The sequence below is a fragment of the Mustela nigripes genome, chromosome 2, assembly GCF_022355385.1.
Source record: "Mustela nigripes isolate SB6536 chromosome 2, MUSNIG.SB6536, whole genome shotgun sequence".
Lineage (NCBI taxonomy): Eukaryota > Metazoa > Chordata > Mammalia > Carnivora > Mustelidae > Mustela > Mustela nigripes.
The window spans coordinates 44,388,439-44,404,550 of NC_081558.1; the positions used below are offsets into that span (position 1 = coordinate 44,388,439).

The 16,112-nt window shown below is 35.9% G+C and overlaps 1 protein-coding gene across 6 annotated transcripts in view; it reads left to right on the top strand.

Annotated features, from left to right (window-relative positions):
* LOC132011507 (contactin-4) overlaps nt 1-16,112 on the top strand; it is a 941,143-nt gene that overhangs the window by 210,290 nt on the left and 714,741 nt on the right. The window lies entirely within an intron of this gene.

Below are 16,112 nucleotides of genomic sequence, written 5' to 3' on the forward strand. Positions count from 1 at the left end.
CCTGCTTTTGTTGATTTTTATAGGAGTTCTTTTTGCCTCCTGAATCTAGATGTCTATTTTCTTCCCCAGATAAGGGAACTTTTCAGCTGTCATTTCTTCCAGTAAATTTTCTGGCCCCTTTTCTCTTCTTCTGGGATTCCTGTAATACAAATGTTATTATGCTTGATGGAATCACTGAGTTCCCTAAGTCTATACTTGTGTTGCATTGTGTAATTCTTTATCTCTTTTGTTAAGCTTCAGTATTTTCCATCATTTTGTCTTCTAGGTCACTAATTCATTCTACTACTTATACTAATTCTTCATTACATGAAGCTGTTTCCAATGTTAGTTATTGCACTCTTCATCTTTGACTGATTCTATTTTAACTCTTTAATTCTGTGGTAAGAGTCTCATTGATTTAAAAATATTTTTTTCTCAAGCCTAGTGAGTATCCTCAGGTTTATTGCATTATATTCTCCATCAGTCATGCTATTTTTATCTGTTTTGCTTAGATCTCGGCTGTGGCCTTGTCTTGTTCTTTCATTTGGATAAATTTATTTGAGATAAATTCTTTCATTTGGAATAAATTCCTCTGTCTTAGCACGTTGTCTTTGTATTCTTCTGTTTCTTATGTCTCCTGTTTCTGAAAGTAATGACCTTATGAAGAAGAGGTCATACAGTGCCTATGGCCTATATGTGCTTCAGGGAGTGTCCCTGGTGTGTGCTGCGTGCACTCTGCTGTTGTGTTTTGGAGTCTCTTTCCTTTAGGCCATTTGCAGAGGCTTTCCTACTCTGGGCAGTGTTTGGTCCTGGTGTGAATGTGGCAAATTTTAAATATATGTGCTCTGGTCTACTTGTGAAATGAGACCGGATACCAACTCTATTAGAACAGAGGCCCTGCATCACTCTCTGGTTGAAGAAGTGGTGTGGTAGAGGTTTGTGCTGGTTTTTAGTCCCACTGCACGGGGACTAAAGCATGCTTGACTGAGAAGGGCAGCCCTGCCACAGCGCAATGGTGTTGGGCTTGTTGTAAGCAAGTTAGGCAGCCACTGTTGGCACTGTGCTGCTTCCTGCAGGTGGCTTTGTGTTTATGCTGATGGGCAGAGGGTGATAATGGTGGAAAATAATTCCTAAAGGAAGTTTATTTTATTGCGATGTACTTTTTAGTCTCAGTGTTATGGACATTTTGGAGTGGATAATCCTTTGTTATGGAACCTATTCTGTTCAATGTAGGACATTTAGCCACATCCCTGGTCTCTAGATACCAGTAACACACACACTGTGAGTAAAATAATGTCTCCAGGTATAGCGAAGTACCCTCCGGTATGGGAGTGGCATAAACACTCCCAGCTGAGAAGCATTATCTAGAGTATGGTATGAAATTCCAGGGTCATGGCTTTGGTCTGGCTCAGATAGCTTAGGTTTTCAGAGTAGAATGTGGGGTGAGAGGAGAGGAATGATGGAGAAAATAGACAATGTGGCTGCGGTATTTTTCCCGTGACATTGCTTCCTTTTTTTTTTTTTTTTTAAGATTTTATTTTTCTTAAGTAAGCTCTATGCCTAACATGAAACTCAAATTCACAACCCTGATATCAAGATCCACATGCTCCACTGACCGAGCCACCCAGCATTGCTTCTTTTAAGGCAGAGAGAAACTCCTCTATTTTACACTGAACAACCTGTTTGTGTTCTGTGAGGCATGAACTTAATGAAAATTATGCTGCTTTCTGGTTAGTCAAAAGCCTAAGAAGGTAACTTAAGGTATGGGTTTCTTTATATGGAGCAGGAATGTGGGGTTTTTTTGTTTTTTTTTTTTTTGTTTGTTTGTTTTTTTCTGGTACTATCAAGACTCTTTTTTGTCACTTTTAACTGTATATTTGACAAATCCAGAGATTTACCTTAGGCAGTGTTGTGTCCAGAGGTTTCAACTGTACTCTCATTGAGCTGTTTCTCTTTAACCTTGACTTTTCTTGATATTTTGGTGGGACAGAGATAGGTGGCTCCTGAGAACTTTGAGGATACCCCCAAAAGTAGAGGATCCACCTTTCCTGAGTCCGCAGATTAAAACTCAGGAAATACGCATTTGGGTCTGCTTGCAGCTAGGTATTCTCTTGATTCAGGCACTATTACAGTGGGTTTGACCAGCCTAGATCATTGAATCCCTCTCTACTCTTCCCTCCTCCACCAATTCTGCAGGTCTGAAAACAGAATCACAAGGAATGATTCTCTTACAAATCAGAGATCCTTTGAAAAGAAAATTGTGCTGAGCTTTCTTTCTTTTTTTCTTTTTTTTTTTTTAAGATTTTATTTATTTATTTGACAGAGATCACAAGCAGGCAGAGAGGCAGGCAGAGAGAGAGGAGGAAGCAGGTTCCCCGCTGAGCAGAGAGCCCGAGGCGGGACTCTATCCCAAGACCCTGGGATCATGACCTGGGCTGAAGGCAGAGGCTTTAACCCACTGAGCCACCCAGGCACCCCTGTGCTGAGCTTTCTTTATAAAAATCTTTGCCCAAATTGTGCTCACATATATTTTCCAACTCTTTTAATCTCTCAGAGGTATCCTTTCTATTTCCAAGGTATCCTGTTAGTATTCTTAGAGTCTGGTTCAGGGAACCCTGAGGAGGTGACTAAGATTTTCAGGTGATCAACATTTTGAAGCTTTTTTTCAGAATACTGAAATTTGTCTTTGTCTCAGTTTCTTACAAGTGTTCAGTGGACTTTTCCAGAGGTTATATGACATGTGATATCAAGTAAGACTAATGATAGAGACAAATAGATGGATCAAATTATCTTCTATTGAGTCAAACTTTTTTTTTTTAATATTTTATTTATTTATTTGAGAGGGAGAGAGAGCACGGAGGTAGAGAGAGAATGAGAAACAGACTCCCCACTGAGCAGGAAACCCTATGGAGGGCTCGATTCTCAGGACTCTGGGATTATGACCTGAGCCTAAGGCAGATGCTTAACCAACTGAGCCACCCAGGAGCCCCTGAGCCAAACCTTTAAACAATTTGCAAATGTGTAAAATGTGTACTCTTATCTCTATTTTTTGTTTCAGATAATGCACTTTCCCCCCATAAGGTGTGTTATTTATCTTAATGTGTATTGGATTTATTATCATTGTTAAATGAATAAGCATTTTTAAAAGTTTCATTTTTAAATTTTAAAATGGGACATATCAGTAGACCCCCATTCTGTCTCAAAAATTTAAGGATGTACCTTTTTATGGCCTCCATTGAATATGTGGAGTGTTCACAAAGTATTTTCCACTATAGCCTTTGGAACTCCAACATCTCCAGCCCTGGGAGAGCCATAGAATCCATTCTCAATTCCATTAGTAGCCATTCTCTGCCAGGCCTTGAGAAACTCCTCTGGGCCCTACTATTTAGTGTTCAGCCAATGACTCAAGTGGACCTCTATGCAGAGGTGTACAGATCATTCTTTGGACAGCACCCTCCTTTTTATTATCTTACCCTGTAAAGTCCAAACTGCAGATAGCCCTGAACCCTAATCTTTGTTTTACCCAGTGAAACCACTGCTCTCAGTTTGGGCTTCACTTCCATTTCCTGTGGTCTGGAAAGTGCCCACAGAAATAAAGTTGGAATAAACTAGGAGCTCATCTCATGTGTGTCCTTTCTCTAAATGATCACAGCTTTGTGCTGTCTGTTATCCAATTCCTGAAATCAGTTTCTTCATTTTTTTTAAGTTTTACAGTAGTTTACAAGGTTAAAATAAGAAATACTCATTACTCTAAAAAGATAAAAATTGGAAGTTTTCAGTTTTTCCTGTATTTAGGTGTTTCTTTACAAAAAGTGACTTACTGATGGTGAGATAAATGTTGAGACATAGCCAAGTGTATCTATTTAAGATTGGGGGACAGATGAGAACTTAGGTATTTTATATCATCTTAAATAATTGCTTATATTTAGTTATGTGTATAATTTAATAACATAACAATACATTTGTATACTTTAGAACTAAAAATGCATAGTTAGAAGTGTTATTTTTTTCCTAACAGAAGTGTACTATCAAGAAGTGTGGAAAAAAAAAAAGAAGAAAAGAAAGAAATGTGGAACATTTCCTATGGTGTTTGATCATATGTGTGTGTGTGTGTGTGTGTGTGTGTGTGAAAATTATAATGGTTCAGGGTGAAAAGAAATATTTATTTTAGGGAAAAAAGAAATATTTATTTTAGGGAATTAAGCAAATCGTTAAGGAAATATACTTTTGCGTATACCCACTATGAGGAGAAATTGAGCAGTAATTTCTATAACTTTAGTCTGACAACTCTTTCATCAGGTGACTTATTCCATTATGTGGAGAGAATGAAGCAGTGAGGTTTCAGTTGAAGCAAGAATAGAAGTGGCTGCCACCGGTTTTGAAACTAGTACTAAGTACTAAGTACTAGTACTAAGTGCTTGGCTCTGGGCAATAAAGGTATCCTGGTCTCCATTTTATAAATGTAGAGTTTGAAGCTAAGAGAGAATGCTTTGCTTCTGGTCAGAAAGGAATAAATGCGGTAGTTGGGTTTGAACTGACATTTCTCTAACTCAGTGGCCATTTCTTACCAATTCACCAGACTTTCTTGGATTTGGACTATATACAGAACAGTTTTCTACCTGTGAAGGTGTAGGACACCAATATGATTTTTTTTTAAAAGAATTTATTTATTTATTTGACAGAGAGAGATCATAAGTAGTCAGAGAGGCAGGCAGAGAGAGAAAGGAGGAAGCAGGCTCCCCGCTGAGCAGAGAGCCCGATGTGGGACTTGATCCCAGGACCCTGGGATCATGACCCGAGCCGAAGGCAGTGGCTTAACCCACTGAGCCACCCAGGCGCCCCACCAATATGATTTTTTGAAGTGTTTCAAATGTCGCAGTGCCTACCCTGGAGTTCAGTTAAGCCATAATTGATTTATAGTGAACTAGGGAAATTTCAAGTTGATATGAATTATGCAATCCTCAGTATAAGTGTATGTGTGTGTGTGCAGCATTAAATTTCTTTCAAGAAAGCTAAAGAAATTTCCTGCTGAGTAGGAAATGTTTACATTCTTCACATACTTGTGCATGGATTTCCAAATTGATGGCTATTTGATTCAAAAGTAGACAGGAAATCAATCCTGGAAATTATTGTGTGTGTAGTTCAATTCCGTAAGTTGTAAAATATTATTTCTTTCATCTCCTTTATGCTGTTTCGTTGCTATTTCATTCTTCATGGTAATAGAAAAATATTCAATGATATTGTAAACACATACTGACCTTTCAGATTTGTTCTCAGGTTCAGTGGCCATTTGTTCAGGAGGCACTTGACTTTTTTACATCAGCTGGTCTCTTCCTCTTTGGGGAAGAGAATCAAGTCATGCTTTGTATTTTAGATTGTGTTGTATTTCCCTTGCAAAATGTGTCACTATGTAATGAGGACTTCTCTCTTTAAAGAAAAGCATGATACAGCAGTGGATCTGGGAAAGGCTGCATGTTCTCAACTATGGTGGTGGGAACTAGTAATCCTCCTCCAGAGAACCAGAATAAATAGATGTTTCTAGTTAAAAAGTAAGAAGGATGTTTGTAAACTGCCCTCCCCCCAAATTCTGGACTCTTAGACCTAACTATTCATACAGAATTTCGCTTTTTATATATCAGTTCTCTACCAATTCTGGACATTTATATACTATGATCATATTTCTTAACATTGGTACATATTTTCTATTTACCACTTTTTATAAATCTAATGAATTTTTAAGTAATTGTACATATGAAGAACATTCATATGTACAATTATATCAATAATAGAAATAGAAGAAAATGTGATATAAGTGGAAAATAAATGCAAAAATACATATTTATACAAACATAAGTACACATAGATTTTAAATGTTCAGAAAATTAAAATAATAATATGTACCACCAGAAGTTCTAGGACCACATTTCTGAAAACTGTGACCCTCTGATCCCTATTTTTTGAATTGAAATTGCACTTCAGAGCCCTTACCACAGTTTCCATTATGAGATTCCCCTGCTTTCTGAAAGTAGAGTGTTTCTGTGAAAGCTTTCATAGCCCTAATGGCATAAGGCAAAAAACAATTACCATTAGTTTATATAGAAAATTTTTGAACCTTCTCAGTCCCCAAAAATAACCTCTCTCAGACTTTTCCAATAGCTTGGGACACATCTTTTTAAGATGACCAAAATAGGGATTCCTGTGTCTACCTTTGGCTCAGGTCATGATCTTGGGGTCCTTGGATCGAGCCCTGTGTCAGGCTTCCTGCTCCATAGGGAGCCTGTGTCTCCCTCTTCCTCTGCCACCTGCCCCCCCTCCTTGTGTGTGCGCTCTTTCTCTCTCTCTCTGACAAATCAAACTTTTAAAAAATTGCCCAAAATAAATCAAAGTAAAGCACAAATGCTTTTAGACACAGTTCTGTGTCAAAACTGCCATGGCTTGATGCGGAGTGTAGTTCCTGGGGACGAGTTTGGTGGTGTGTTCAGTGTGTGCACTGCCTTTATAACTACATAATACAGAATGAACACTGAACACTGTTTGTGCTTTTTGCTGTCTTTTTTTTTTTTAATAAAAATGAAAATCCTCTTCAGATTCATGTACTCTGCTAATGTAGGTCTTTCCCAATAGTGAATTAGCATGATATGAACTTTCAAGAAACAAGGGATATCTGTTTGTGGATGTCATTTATGGCCATGAACATATTTTCTGCCTTTGAGGAACCAGACTGAAAGCCCATTAGACCTTCAGACATTGTTTCCGTTACCCTGCACTCCATTATGTCCTTTATTGCATACAGGTATGCACTGTGTATTTAATTCCCGCTCAACAAATTGAACAGTTACACAGTGGTCTCCGGGAATGAAGTCCATTGCAGCTTATGAGAACAGGACAGTGCAGAACAATAGGCTCAAGAAAAGGAACCAGTGATATCTGCAAAAAGTTATTTAAAAATATAAAACTAGAGGGGTCTCTTTTTATTAAAAAGTACATTTAATACCCTTAACTGTGTATTGAGCATTTGGTCAACGTTAATGTATATAATTCTCACAATAGCCCAAAGAAGAAAATAGGATTAGTACTTTCATTTAGTACATGAAGTAAGTAAGGTGGGGAGGGAAGTGAGTAATTTGCTGAAGGTTACTGAAGTAGGATATGGAGACGAGTTTTGAAAGCCAGATTCTGTACTCTCAATCACTACTCTTTGCTGTATTTCTTGTTAGAGTATATGAAATTACCCATGTGAAAATATTTGGATTCTGTCATTCTACAGTTACGTGCTGTGATTTATACATCATTTCATTTGTCTTCCATTTGCTCTGCAGAAATGTAGGTATTTCCTTTCCCTGAATTGGTGAAACTCAGATAAAGAGCATGCACTTATAGGAAATATCAAATTCTAAGTGTCCAATATATTTTTATATCATGTCACATAATGTGACATATTGGGCTGTTGTGGAATGTCAAGCACTGGCATAATATATGTCTTAGAAATGCAGAGTGACAGGTTGTCATTATAGCTGTTCCAAGTTTTTGTGATAATGGTGAACCCTGGAAAATTTCATTTTCTGGCTTTGCACATTGCCAACACTTTGATATTTCCCCTATGTTTTCCCAATGGGAAAGCCAGAATTGAATTTAGCCAAACCTGATAATTTTCCTTAATGGAAATTTAAGGGGCTAAGAATCCCACATTTGTGTATGGGCTCAATAATTTGAAGTGAATTATCTTCTATTTCTATCCCTAGGATGTAGAGGCAGATGAAGTAGTTTTTCACAGACCTGAATTGTACGGATGAACACCTACTGATGGAGATCATTCAAATTATGAGTTAAGTGCAAATAGAGTTAAGTGCATATTTAGCAAGTATCCCTGTCATCTATTCACTAGATGTCAGTGGCAAACCAGCCTCACACCCCCATCCCTAATCTGTACAACCAAAAATGTTTCCAGACTTTGCCAAAAAATTGCCTCCAGTTGACAATCACTGATTTTGAGAATGGAATCTCTAGTTGTTTTGTAATCTCCTAAAATACCTTTACACATATTTTAAGACTTCAGTTTTTTGTTTTTTTGTTTTTTTTTTTTAGGATAATGTCTTATGAGCCACAATACCAAGTTTGCATTTCCAAGCAATATTACAACAAAGTAACTATTATGTATTTTCTACTAGTATTATCTCTTACATAAAATTAAGTTGTATCACTTGCAGACCCTTTGAGAAATAATGCATTCTTATCTCATTTTAAGGTTAATGAAAGTAATCTCTCCAAATATCAGTAATATAGAGACAAATATAGATAAATATAGAGCATTTTATCATTACATGGTGCTTTTATTTTTTTTATTTTTTTAAACATGATCATTCCTTTTTTTTTTCTTTTTTAAAGATTTCATTTATTTATTTGTCAGAGAGAGAGAGCACAAGCAGGGGGAGCAGCAGGCTTTCCACTGAGTAAGGAGCCCAAAGTGGGACTCGATCCCAGGACCCTGAGATCATGACCTGAGCCAAAAGCGGATGCTCAACCCACTGAGCCACCCAGGTGTCCCTATATGGTGCTTTTAAACTCAATATTTAATTTTCTCAGTAATTCTGAGGAAGGTTTTAATTTACCCATTTTATTGATTAATAAACAGAGACTTGAGGAGTAGCTGTTGTCTATTTCTTGTGAGTTAGATCAGAAATTACCACCATTCTGAGTAATTTTAGGTGAGTAGAGTAGAGCCCAATATGGGCCTCAATCTCACAACCCTGAAATCATGACCTGAGTCGAAATCAACAGTTAAACTCTTAATGGACTGAGCCACCCAGGCACCCCTTGATGATTAAACTCTTAAGTAACGCTCTTTTCTCATGAATAAACTTGTTTCATTTCCTAGAGTGGTGTGAAAGATGAATGGCCCTTTCTTTCTTCTGCTCTTCTATTTCTAAATCTAGGTACCACCATTTCCTATTTTGATGTCACTGGTTTTCGTCTTGGGACCTCATGTCGACTGGACCATCTGTCTATAGCCCCTCAAGTGAGCTGCCCTAATTATGTTACATCAGGACAACTTGTGAAGCTCAGAATATCACGTTTCTAACCTTACAACTGATAAGCAGCATAAGCCATTCCCATTGCTATTTTCAGTCCTCTCTCTGTCTTAAATAGATGCATAGATCTCTAGGCTCTTAAGCATCTTCCAGTCCTGTTTACTTTGTAGTCAAGACCCCAGAAATTAGTCTTCCAGAATATGGCTCTTCAAGCCAGAATCCTCAAGGTGATGGTGCCTGTGTAACCTTGATATGAAACCTCCTACACTGTGTAATACTGTCATCTCAGGGAGAGCCACTATTCATTAGTTTAAATTGTCAGCTTTATGTTTCAGTAAAATAAATACACATTTTCCCTACAGTAATGACTTTTTTTCCTCACTTTGTGAAAGCTGCAGGGACCCTTGTTATCGAGATATAATCATATTCTAGCAGTGCCACTTATTATGCCCAGTCAAAGTCCCAAGGATATGATTATCTCTTAATAACTCTAAAGCTTGTTATGTATCATGTTGTATTGTTGTTTACTTTGAGTGTGTGGGGGAAACCCATTAGTGATCTCTGTGGTTGATATTATTCATTGGGATAATGATAAAAGAATCAAATGACCATTTGTTTGCTTGTAGCTAGACAGCACGATAAATGCATCCCACTTCCCACTGAAAAATGTATTTAAAGTAATCTCTAGCTTAGTATTAGTTTAATAACCTGGATGTTAATACTAAATTAATATCAAGTGAAGCTAAAGGAAAGCTAGGAAATAAACATGGATAATTTAATAACTCTGTGACCTTTACCTCCCACAGAAAATTCAGGTTGGGTTTTAAAATCTGTGAAAGAAGTAAACACCCCTGAAAAAGAAGTACTCGCCAATTCAGTGATGGAAAATGTCATTGATAATTTAAGTAAATTAGGATGGATGTAAGGAATCCCCTTAAATATGCCTCTAGAATATAGACAGTAAATGAATTTTTCCCCTCTTACTTCATGCCTTCCTCTCATGTTCAAAGAAAGCAATAATTCTGGTTTCATTTATTGAATACCTTTTAAAGACGAGATAGTTGTCATGCATTCTCATTTTTTATTTACTAGAACCTTGCAATACTGTTCCTGATTTTTAGGTTGGGAAACTGAGACTGTAAGAGATTAAATAACTAGCTTGAGTTCTAGTAGAAGGTAGATGGCAAAGGTTAGCTTCAGATCTGAGTTTAGAGTCCATTTGTTATCTACTGATTATTTAAAGGCATGATATGAAAGATGATTACAATTATAGGACACTTGTAGCTGACAAGTGATCTTGTACATGTGTATTATTAGGTAGACACACGTCTGACCCTAATGAAAGGGAAAAAGTTTGCTGAAGTGATGAGACCACTGTCTTCTCTTCTTATCTTGCTTCCAATGTCTGTGAGAACTGAAAAAATCAGGAATGCCTCATCTGGTTGTTTTTGGTTTTGTTTTAGCCTTTTAATTAGGACAATTTTCATACTCTTAACTGTCACTTGGAAAAGATTGTTTTGTTCTGAATAAGTATTTAACACACTTTTTACTTCTGAGGTATTTGGCAAGGGTCTAGATCAGGACTTCTGTTCTCCAGGGTAAAAATCCTTTTTGAACCAGGATTTGCCAGCTGCTATCTCTTTCTATTTGCATTTAACCAAGAAGCTCTGCAGTCATTAGTGGATTTCTGATTTCTTTGTATTATAATAAAGCCGATGCACTTCTGTTGACACCAGCTGATATGTTCAAAACTCATAGACCCAATCATTCTGAACAGAGGGAGATTCATCCATTTATTCATACATTAATTTTCTGTCTACTCCTACATGTGACTTTTTAGAGTTTATAATAAAAGCCACAACTAAATATGAACCATAATTTCAAGGTGTTATAATAGCAGATAAATTGTATAGATTTAACATTGGAAAATTTAATAAATTTTCAGTAATTTTAAAAGATAATTAAATATTTTGTGCATATTATAAACTGGGCACTGTTTTTTTGTATGGATTATCTCATTCTGCCTCACAAAAACAATGTAAGGTAGATACATAATTATTAGGCTCTTTTTATGCATAAGGAAACAGAACTTAAAGAGAGTGAATAAAATGAAAGCCTTTCCTCATGTTCTTGTTCAGAGGAGGCTGTTACTCTCTTGCCTCTAATGGATGCACAGTTTCTTTCCCTGCATAAAGCATGGCAAAAGTAGCCAAGAATAATGCATGTATCTTTACCCCTTTATAAGGAATGGTATTGTGTGTCTGCCTACCTTATTTATTTCTTGAGTGTGCTGGCTGCATTTAAGATGAAAAGTTTTAACTAAATCACTTTCCCCCTGGTAAGAATATGGCTGTTCAACATCCCACCCCCCAACCCAGTGGAAAGTAAGTAATTCCTAATTATAAAATCAAGAACTTCTCAATACCTTTGTAAGCATCTTTAGAAGTTTCCTTTTAAGAGCAGTCAAGAAAACATATGGTAGAAATGGAATTATTTTTTTTCAAAGATTTTATTTATTTGTCAGAGAGAAAGAAAGCACAAACAAGGGGAACAGCAGGGAGAAGCAGAGGGAGAAGTAGGCTTCCCACTGAGCAAAGGAGGCTGATGTGGGACTTCCAATGACCTGAGCCAAAGGCAGACACTTAACTGACTAAGCCCCCAAGCATCCCAGATACAGAATTAATTTTTAAGTTACATGTCCCTTGCTTAGTTTTTAATTTGGATCCTTTCATTCACTCAGCACATATTTAAGGAATAATTGTTTTAGACTAGGTTGTACAAAGCTTTACAACTTTAAATTGAAGAATAAGACAAGACAGATACATATAGTCCTACAAGAAAAGATACGCATTTATGTATGGGGTGGGTGGTAAGCACACTGTGATTATTGTCATTTTAGAAACCTGTTGAATGTAACAGGACAATGAAATTCATTATAATCCTGAAATGTTATGATTGTGTAAAGAGGATTATTTCAAAAATAATACTCTGATTTTTTTAATTGAAATACAGTTTATGTGTAATATATTAGTTTCAGGTGTATAACATAATGATTTCATAATTGTATACATTACAAAATGATCACCATAAATTCTGTTATCACAAAAAGTTCTTTCTTTTTTTTTTTTTTAGATTTTATTTATTCATTTGACAGACAGAGATCCCAAGAAGGCAGAGAGGCAGCCAGAGAGAGAAAGGAGGAAGCAGGCTCCCTGCTGAGCAGAGAGCCTGAATGCTGGGCTCCATCCCAGGACCCTGAAATCGTGACCTGAGCCAAAGGCAGGGGCTTTAACCCACTGAGCCACCCAGGTGCCCCCACAAAAAGTTATTTCAATATTATTGACTATATTCACTAAGGTGTATTTTTCATCCCCATGATTTATGTACTTTATAATTGGAAGTTTATACCTTTTAATCCCTTTAACTTATTTCACTTAATCCCCTACCCCCATTTTGGCAAACAGCAAATCCCCAATATTACTTTATACCAGTCAGAATGGTTATTATCAAAAAAGACAATAAATAACAATAAACAACAAATGTTAAAGGAAATGAGAAATTTTGGTGAGGGTGTGAGAACAAGAAACCTTTGTGCCCTGTTAGTGGGAATGTTAATTGGTGCAGCCACTATGGAAAACAGTATAGAGTTTCCTCAAAAAAATTAAAAAAAAAAAAAAAAGAAAAGTGCCATATGATTCAGTATTTCCACTTCTGAATATTTCCGTGAGGAAAAGAAAATGCTGATTTGAAAAGACTTATATGCCCCTATATTTATTGCAGCATTATTTACAGTAACCAATTCTGAACCAATAATCTAAGTGCCCATCAACAGATACTTGTTTGGATAAGATGTGTATATATATGCAATGGAATATTACTCAGCCATAAAGAATGAAATCTAGCCATTTGTGACAACATGAATAGACCTAAAAGGTATTATACTAAGTGAAATATGTCAGACAAAAGAAAGACAAATACCATATGACTTCATGTATATGTAGAATCTAAAAAATAAACAAAAAAAAGGCAACAAAAAGAGAAACAGACTGAAATATATAGAGAAGAGTCTATTATGTTTTTACATTTATTTTGATGATGTTTGTTTGGGTAGTGGTGGCTGAGTAGAGTAGTAGCTTGATTTGTCAGCAAATATTGTGAAGTTAGGGATTTTTTCTGTTTATTTTCCCAGTAACTATTTTTGGAATAAATAAATGAATGTAAATATAAAATCTGTTGGTCTATAATAGTAAGAAACAGCTGAGTATGAATCATATTTATGAGCCAAAAAAATTTGTATATGTAGATTTTCTTGCAAATAATGTTGTGGGATGATTTTTGTTGTTTCTTTATATTGCTCATGTATAGGTCTTGCTCAGTTCCTTTAGGCACATAGCTGGGACTTCATATTACCCACAGAAAGCGTGCTTTCAGTGGGCTCATTTCTCAACCAACAATCATTTCCTTGCAAGTTGTAGAAATAGTTCTAGTTCACATAAAGAGAAGGGCTGTTGAAACCATATGTCAGGCAGTAATTGCAGTCTAAGAACAGAAAACTGGGTAAAACCTGACCCTAGAAGAACTTGAAAAGGCAGGAGATATGGCTACTTGTCACCCCTTTTATTTTTAATACTTCATTTCTCATGGGGATTAGGATTCAGGATGTATGTTTATCCCAATCATAGTTTTTCCAGAACGTCTTTTCCATTCTCTGATTTCTCAACACACAAGTTTCTTTGACAGTAATTCTTCCTGTACCTGCCTGGAATTCTCAGTGGTGCAGTTTAGAATCTCTGAGAGAGAATCCTATTAGGTTTAATGTGGGTCAAGCATTCCTCCTTGTTGAATCACTGTTGCCACTTAGATTTAATTACACAGTACATAGGGCAGTCCTTTCCAGGAGCTGTGGATGGGCTAAACTTTTTAAGGTGCAAATGTTGATTCATAGACCTTCTTGGGATCATTCCTGGATATTCCTGCTTACTTTTCCAACCCTTTGAACCTGCCTTCCATTCTTCTGGGTGTTGTTCTTTGCTCTGTGACAGCTAACAAATCAGATAAATGTGTTCTTGATGTTAACCCATCTCACAGCTAATTTCTTTTAACCAGTGTTCCCTCTGGGAGCAATTCCAAAAATCAAAGGGATGAATTTAATGCTAAATATTTTAGTTTTTAAAAAAAATTTTTAAAAGATTATTTATTTACTTGAGAGAGAGTGGGTGTGCCCCCACAAGAGAGCAGGAACAGAGAGGCGCAGAGGAGAAGGAGAAGCTGACTCCCCGCTGAGCAAGGAGCCCTAACTGGGGCTCCATCCCAGGACCCCAGGATCATGACCTGAACCTAAGGCAGATTCTTAACTGACTGAATCATCCAGGCATCCCTAATGCTAAATATTTTAGACAGTGGGAAAATATTAGGATGTATTGCTTTTCAGTGCTGACTTTACTTTTTTAAGTATAATCCTTCTTTATGAAAAACTATTTATGATAGATAAGAATCTTTCACCACTGTTATTATAATGTTACTACTGGTGTGCCATATGCCAGGTAGAAGACTGAATACCTAAATTGGATTATGTCATTGAATTTTTGGTTGTTCTTTGAGGCTGAATAATGCTGTTGTCCCCACTTTACAGGGGAAATTGAGGCTTATGTTAGTTAATGAATTGCTCAAGATTACGTGGCAAGTAAATAATTGAGCCATAATCCCATCTTGGGCAGCTCTCTGTTCCATAACTTGTGCTTTTAAAAAAGAGGAACATGATTATTATATAATAAATAAAATTGAAAACTAAGTTTTCATTTCAAGTCTATATCACTGCACAAGTATGATATCTACTTGCATTCTGTGAAGAATATTTTTTTGTACTTATGTACATATATGTGTGTGTGTGTCAAGTTTTAGTAATACTTGAAAAGAAAGAATGAACCCTTGATCATAGTTGTAGTTTTTGTTTTTTCTGGTTTATTATCGTTTTTTAGCAATTGTTACTGATGTGTAAGCTAGAGTTGCAAGAGATGCCAGTAATTATACATAGAACTTTGCATTCTTATCTGTGGCTATCCCTAATGTAACAAAAAGTTAGACTTTGAGGTACATACTGAACTTTGGTAGCCAACTCACATACATAGAGCTGGTGACTGACCACAGTAACATAAAACAAATGGTGATTTATTTGTGATTCATTATTAACTTGAATATGGGACTTTTGTCTGTTCCATAAGAAATGATTCATTTGTCATAATCATCGGTGGCACTTTATTTATTTGGGGGGAATATATAAGGAAAGACATTAAAAAAAGATAAATTACATTTCTGGATATATTAACAATATAAAGAAGACCTATTTGGTTCTTACTTTCTGCACATTATTGATATTAACTTGAAAGTAAACATAGTTAGGTGCTTAAAAATTGATGAATTATTATGATACCCAGCATGGGCCACCGTAAAATTAATAAATGATAATGTATTTATGGTTAATCAGGAAAACACAGTATTTCTATCTTAATAAATTATACTATATTTAAATGTAAATTAGATTAGGCTTGTATAAAGATATTTCTGAGTGACCAATCTATATTGATCTACATAAAATATTTTTAATTATAAAAAATTATAAGACAATTATTTTGTTCAGAAGTAAAGTTATCTACAATAGAAACTTGGTTACAAGATATATACATATACATAAACATGAAGGTATGAATATATGCATTTATTCTCTGTAGTATTGTGTATATATATTTTTCTTTAGAGGGAAACAGTATTGCTTCAGGGGAAATTACTCTCAGGCACAGAATTATTTTGCAATTAAAGTTTAACTTGGTGGCTTTAAGAGAAGATATAATACCCTATTTATGGAAAGAGTGTTTTGTTTTTGTTATTGTTAGTCTCATTTTCCATATTCATATGTCTGGCAAAAACCACCAGATATTTTCTAGTTCATTGTTCACCGTTTCATTATTTTATAAGCTTTTATAGTATAGTTTCTTTAGAAATTGTCTTTTTTATTGAATCTGAATATCACAAAATATCACAGGCTCCTAGAGCCATTATACTAACAAAGAAAGGCTTGAGTGGTGAATTGACTTGTCAAAAGTCACA